Source organism: Chiloscyllium plagiosum, chromosome 1 (genome assembly GCF_004010195.1).
Source record: "Chiloscyllium plagiosum isolate BGI_BamShark_2017 chromosome 1, ASM401019v2, whole genome shotgun sequence".
In the NCBI taxonomy this organism is placed as follows: Eukaryota; Metazoa; Chordata; class Chondrichthyes; order Orectolobiformes; family Hemiscylliidae; genus Chiloscyllium; species Chiloscyllium plagiosum.
Window position 1 is genome coordinate 113,582,236 of NC_057710.1, and position 5,576 is coordinate 113,587,811.

At 39.1% G+C, this 5,576-nt stretch overlaps 1 pseudogene; it reads left to right on the top strand.

Annotated features, from left to right (window-relative positions):
• Nucleotides 1-449: 449 nt before the first annotated feature.
• On the top strand, nt 450-568 carry LOC122555929 (annotated as a pseudogene).
• The last annotated feature ends 5,008 nt before the right edge of the window (nt 569-5,576 follow it).

Here is a 5,576-nt window from a genome sequence, read left to right on the forward strand (position 1 = left end):
AGGAAAGAGTAGGGCCTCCAGCATAACCTCGAGAAAAGAGTCGAAGAACATCGGGTTTGGTTGGTAAAGGGGAAGTTGGGGAAGCTAACAACAGTCTGCTAAGAGAAATTTCCAAGAAGAAGAAAACAGGCAGGAATATGGGAATGTGTTTTCTGTTCCAAAAAAGAATGATGTTCTGGGAAGTGGGGAGGGGAAATAAAAAAAAGGAGATGGAATTATTGGGAGGTTCCCATTAAAAAGGCCTAAATATGCGATACTTCATTGTTACTAAGTGATGAAAGTATCAAATTTACATTATCCCTGTACTAGTCTTTTTCCATTCATTGTGCCAGAAAAAAAGCCAGCATCTTTTATAAATGTAAATGTAGGAATGAAAGGAATACCAGTGTTTTGTACAATTTCACATTTTAGAAAATTTATTATAGTCCCTTCATTATAAGGCAGGTTATGCCTTAGGCTATATTGGTCTGAAAACGCCCGATCTTGTCTGATCTTGGAAGCTAAGCAGACTCAGGTCTGGTTAGTACTTGGATGGGAGACCGTCTGGGAATGCCAAGTGCAGTAGGATTTGGAGACTTCTTGTGATACAGTGGTAGTGTTCTATCCCTGGAACTGGAGGCCTGCGTTAAAGTTCCACCTGCTGCAGTGCTGTATAATAGGTTGATTAGAAAAATAGATGATAATGCAGAGTATAAACAAAGTAAGAAATATTAACAAGGCATTAGCAGTTACAATCCACGCCACTTACTATCTAATCCCATGTGATTTGCACTGGAAAGAGATCAAATACGTGCTTCTATTCAGCAACCCTGTCACTGAGGCAGGTGCACAACTCTGCTCAGACTGAGAAATGATCAGTTTAAATGAATTACCTAGTTGGCACCTCCAGCAGTGACCTGCAATTAATAGCTTAATATTTTACTAAGGTTTTGATTTATAGCACTCTATGAAGTTTCTAACATTTTGGAGTAGATTTTTTCATATACAAGTGTTTTATGATATGTATAGTGCTTTATAGAAAAGCATTTACCATAACAAACTTGACTGAAAACATTTATAATGAATGACTCACGAGTGTTGGCAAAATAATGTGCTCAATTCTTGAACAATTTATTTGCTCTGACTTTTTTTTTGAGTATAGGAATTTCTGTTGGTCATATTAGCAGATATTTTCATGTTTTTTTTTATTTTCTATTCTGATAGAAGTGTTAAACCAGTTATTTAAAATGGGTTGGCAAATCCATTAAAATAGTGGGGAGAAAAGGAAAGTCGTACAAATTTGTTGAGTGCTAGCCTGCCCATTGTACTTAATCTCCAATGAGTCAATGATAATATAATAATATTGGTATAATTACAGTACTATAAAAGTGATTGTCATTCTCGTTCCTTCAGTTCTGAAGAAAAGTAATTTTGGATTCAAAATGTTAACTCTGTTTCTCTCCCACTGCTGCCAGACCTGTGAATTTCTCCATCATTTTAATTTTATTCCAGAGGTCCAGCATCTGTGGTACTTTGCTTTAATTCTGATTACAGTAAGTGCATGCACTGCAGGGACTCACAAAGATTTCTCCATGAACACCTTCCAGACCTACAACTTCAACCACTTGGAATGACAAGGGCAGCAGATGCATGTGAATACCACCACCACTTGCAAGATCCTGTTCAAAATACACACCATCCCAAATTGAAACAATGCACCGTTCCTTCACTCTCACGGTATTGATTCTAGGGTGTTTCATAATCACAGTTACCTCATGTAGGCAGTCAATAACATGTAGCAATTTTTTCTATTAATTTGGAGTTTTTTTAATGAATCAGTAGTTTATATAGGTTTAATTAGATAAATAAATAAAGATTGCAATCTGACATTCTAGTATGCTTCATTGATATCGAAGGACAAACACGCTGTTGTTGGAGTATGTGTTAGTTTCATTCAAGTTTGGTGGCAGCATCCTGCCCCCTAGCCAAGGTGTTAGGGAATTCTTTTCTTGGTTTTCCTCCCGTTCTTCAGCTCCATTTTACAACTGGAGAAGACTGTTCAGCTCTGAGGTCCACCCTCTGCTCCTGAGCATTTTTTCTAGGGGCAAATAACTTACGCCATGTCAATAAATTGATTTGATTTGATTTATTACTTCACATGTACCTAGGTACAGTAAAAAAATTTAGTTTGCAAGCAGTACAGGCAGATCATACCATACAGAGTGCATTAGGGTAATAGAATAAAGCGAGGGATACAATGTTACGGCTGCAGAGAAAGTGCACAGACAGCAAGATCAACATATTATTTAAAATGTGAGAGTTCCATTCAGTAGTCTAATAACAGTGGGGAAGAAGCTGTTCTTGAATTTGTTGGTAGATTTGTTTAAGCTTTTGTATATTCTGCCTGATGGAAGAAGTTGGTAAAGATTATAAGCAGGGTGGGAGGAGTCTTTGATAATGTTGGCTGCCTTCCTGAGGCAGTGAGAAGTATAGATGGAGTCACTGGATGGATGGTTGGTTACATGATAGACTGGGCTCTGTTCACAACTCTCTGTAGTTTTTTTACCTGGGCAGAGCAATTGCCATTCCAAGCCGTGATGCATACAGGTAAAATGCTTTTGATATTACATCTTTATGGTCATGCAATATTTCCTTAGCCTCCTGGGGAAGTGAAGGTGTTGTTATGCTTTCTCGACAATTGCATCAATGTAGGTGGACCAGGACAGATTGTTGGCGATCATCACTCCAAAGAATTTTGGCGTTCTTGACCATCTTCGCCTTAGGAGCATTGATGTTCACAGGGGTGTGTCCTTCACCTTGGTTCCTAAAGTCAGTGAATCCTTTGGGCCAATGACCACGGGTAGTTACTTATTATGGCAGGATGACAGTTGTCTCCTTGCTTACCTCCCTTTGGAAGGCTAGTTTTCATTCCTTCTAAGTACAAAGACAACTTATTTTCAAAAACATTGCACTCATAATAGTGTGGTCCCTAATGTTGTTTACACTGGGTCAAAATCCTCAAACATCTTCTGTGCGCATTTTGGGTGCATTTGCACCCAGTCCCCAAGTTCAAAAAGGCAACATCTCCAAGGCCATTACAGATGGTTAATACTGCCTGGGCCAGGCAACATCACCCATATCCCATGAAGAAATATTTTTTTCTAAAATCTGAACCATAAAGGTGAGATAGGGAGTACCTAAGTTATGTGTGAGGAATAAACTTAGAAACACCTTCAACAAAGTGGAAGGTCTTAGTTATTGCCAGAAGAAATCGGTATGAAAGTATTGTTTTTCTAAATACATTGAAGACGGGTGGGCAGATGGGTAGCAGCTAGAGGAAGATGTTTATAAGTTCCTGTTTTGATCCACGACAGTACCATTATAAATGACTAATTATTTAAACGCTAATTCACCAAAATGTAATCATACTCATCAAGTTATTGTCAAATAGTTGTGAACCTAATTTGAAGCACAGCAGTCTATATTGTCTCAATTGCCCAAGAATAACATCTGCCTATAAAAGACAGGGGGGGATAAATTACCTTATTTGAAGGTAATGAACATTTCTGCTGCCTTCACTTTTACACCCCAAACTTGGAGGATTATTTTAAGTTTGCTGTGAGATTTGTATTCAATATAGCTTTGTAGAAATTGTCAATTCATACTTGTGTTTTCCTTGAGAGTTCACTTAATTTGTTTGGCGGTGGAGGTTGGGGTCAGGAGTCATAGAAATTCTTGCACAGTTGGGACAGTTGTAGAGAGGAAACATTTGACAATTAAAGTCAATCATTTAATTCAGATAAGTTCCTACAAAGATGCAACATACAGCCTTACTAGGCCTTGAGGGGTTCCATCCAGAACTATTCTCAACATCTGCCTCATGTCAGTACACAAAATACAAGCCTACCCTTACAACTCTGTAACATTCAGTAATCGACACAAACCATTCACTTAACAAGAAGCATATGTGCAATTTGCTTTTAAGCAAAGCAACGTATGGATGATAGTTCCACCAGGAGACCCTTAATTGAAGCAGTTTATTCCAAGTCTGCTACATACTATTATCCACAGTAACGATGGGCATTATTTATGAAATTTAAATCAGGTGGTTGAAGGTTTTTCACCCCCTCCAGCTTGCTCTGCCACAGATCTACCAGAGATTATTGGTATGGTGCCTGTGCTCTTAGGTATATATAAAAAAAATTAATCAAGTTTAATTTTGATTAAAATGAATTCAATATGAAGTACATCCTGAATGTAGAACTTATGAGAAAAGGGTTTCAGAACAAGGTCTGGACTGTACAAACCCTCTTAAAGCAAGTCGTAGAAAGAATTGAACAGAAAACAGAACTGAAACACTGATTTCCACTTTAGCTATGATTGTTGAACATCACATCATTATACCTGTAGCCTTAGCTTAACTATTTTGTAAAGGTGCCATTCAATTTTAGACAACAAAGACTTGAAGAACTTTGACGCCTAGTTCTAGGTATTTCTTAATAGGACATGTTCACATTACTCCATTGAGTAAGCGAGAGACTATTTTGCTTTGCATCTGTGCTGAAATTAGACTTGAGTGTAGGAGCTTGACCTGGGCAATTAAGACTCCATTAACTTTGGAGCCAGTTTGAGCTTTGACAACAAATCACACTGCTTTAAACAGGGACTAATCATATGCAAAGTTATTGTTAAACTGACACTAGTGTAATTGACAATAGTGTAAAAATTCCCAGAAAGCTATATACTGGCACATTTCAAAAGGTTCAGTTAAAACCTACCAGGCTTTCTTTTCAGAACTCAGGCTTAGTAGCCTAACTCGGGTTTAACCTGAACAGTAGCACATGACCTGGGAAGAGTGGGAACAAATAGCAACTCAAATAAATTTGACAAAGTCTTAGCATTGTGAAGCAGGCACAGAAGGCTTTCACCTAAATTGCTTTTGCAACCCTCAAGCCTGTGCCCATGCTGGAAATTTCCACTTTTGGGCCATTTGGTGTCTGAAAAGCAAGGGGCTGTCTGGCCATGGATCCTGGGAGCGGGGTTGGGATAGAGAGATGCAGCCTCGAGCTGGTTCCCCAGAATGGAGATTCACCCTTGGGTGCTTTTGATGAGATTGCAGACAGACATTGCACACATTAAGTAAGTAGGAAATATAAGTCTTACAGGTTAAAAACAACCCTAATGGTTTGTTATAGGGAGTTCAGTGGAAATCTTATAGCAAGATTTGGTGCTCAGAAACAAAATGTTGGCAGACGTTTGGCATAGGTAATAATCTGTTGGGCCAGGGAATGTTTGCCTGTTGTTGATCTGTGACTAGAGAGAAGAGTTATAGATGGCGTGCTGGAAATTGGCCTGTGCCAGATGATTCTGGATTAGTGGTGCTGGAAGAGGACAGCAGTTCAGGCAGCATCCAAGGAGCAGTAAAATCGACGTTTCGGGCAAAAACCCTTCATCAGAAATACAGGCAGAGACCCTGAAGGATGGAGAGATAAGTGAGAGGATGGTGGGGGTGGGGTGAAAGTAGCATAGAGTACAATAGGTGAGTGGGGGAGGAGATGAAGGTGATAGGTCAGGGAGGAGAGGGTGGAGTGGATAGG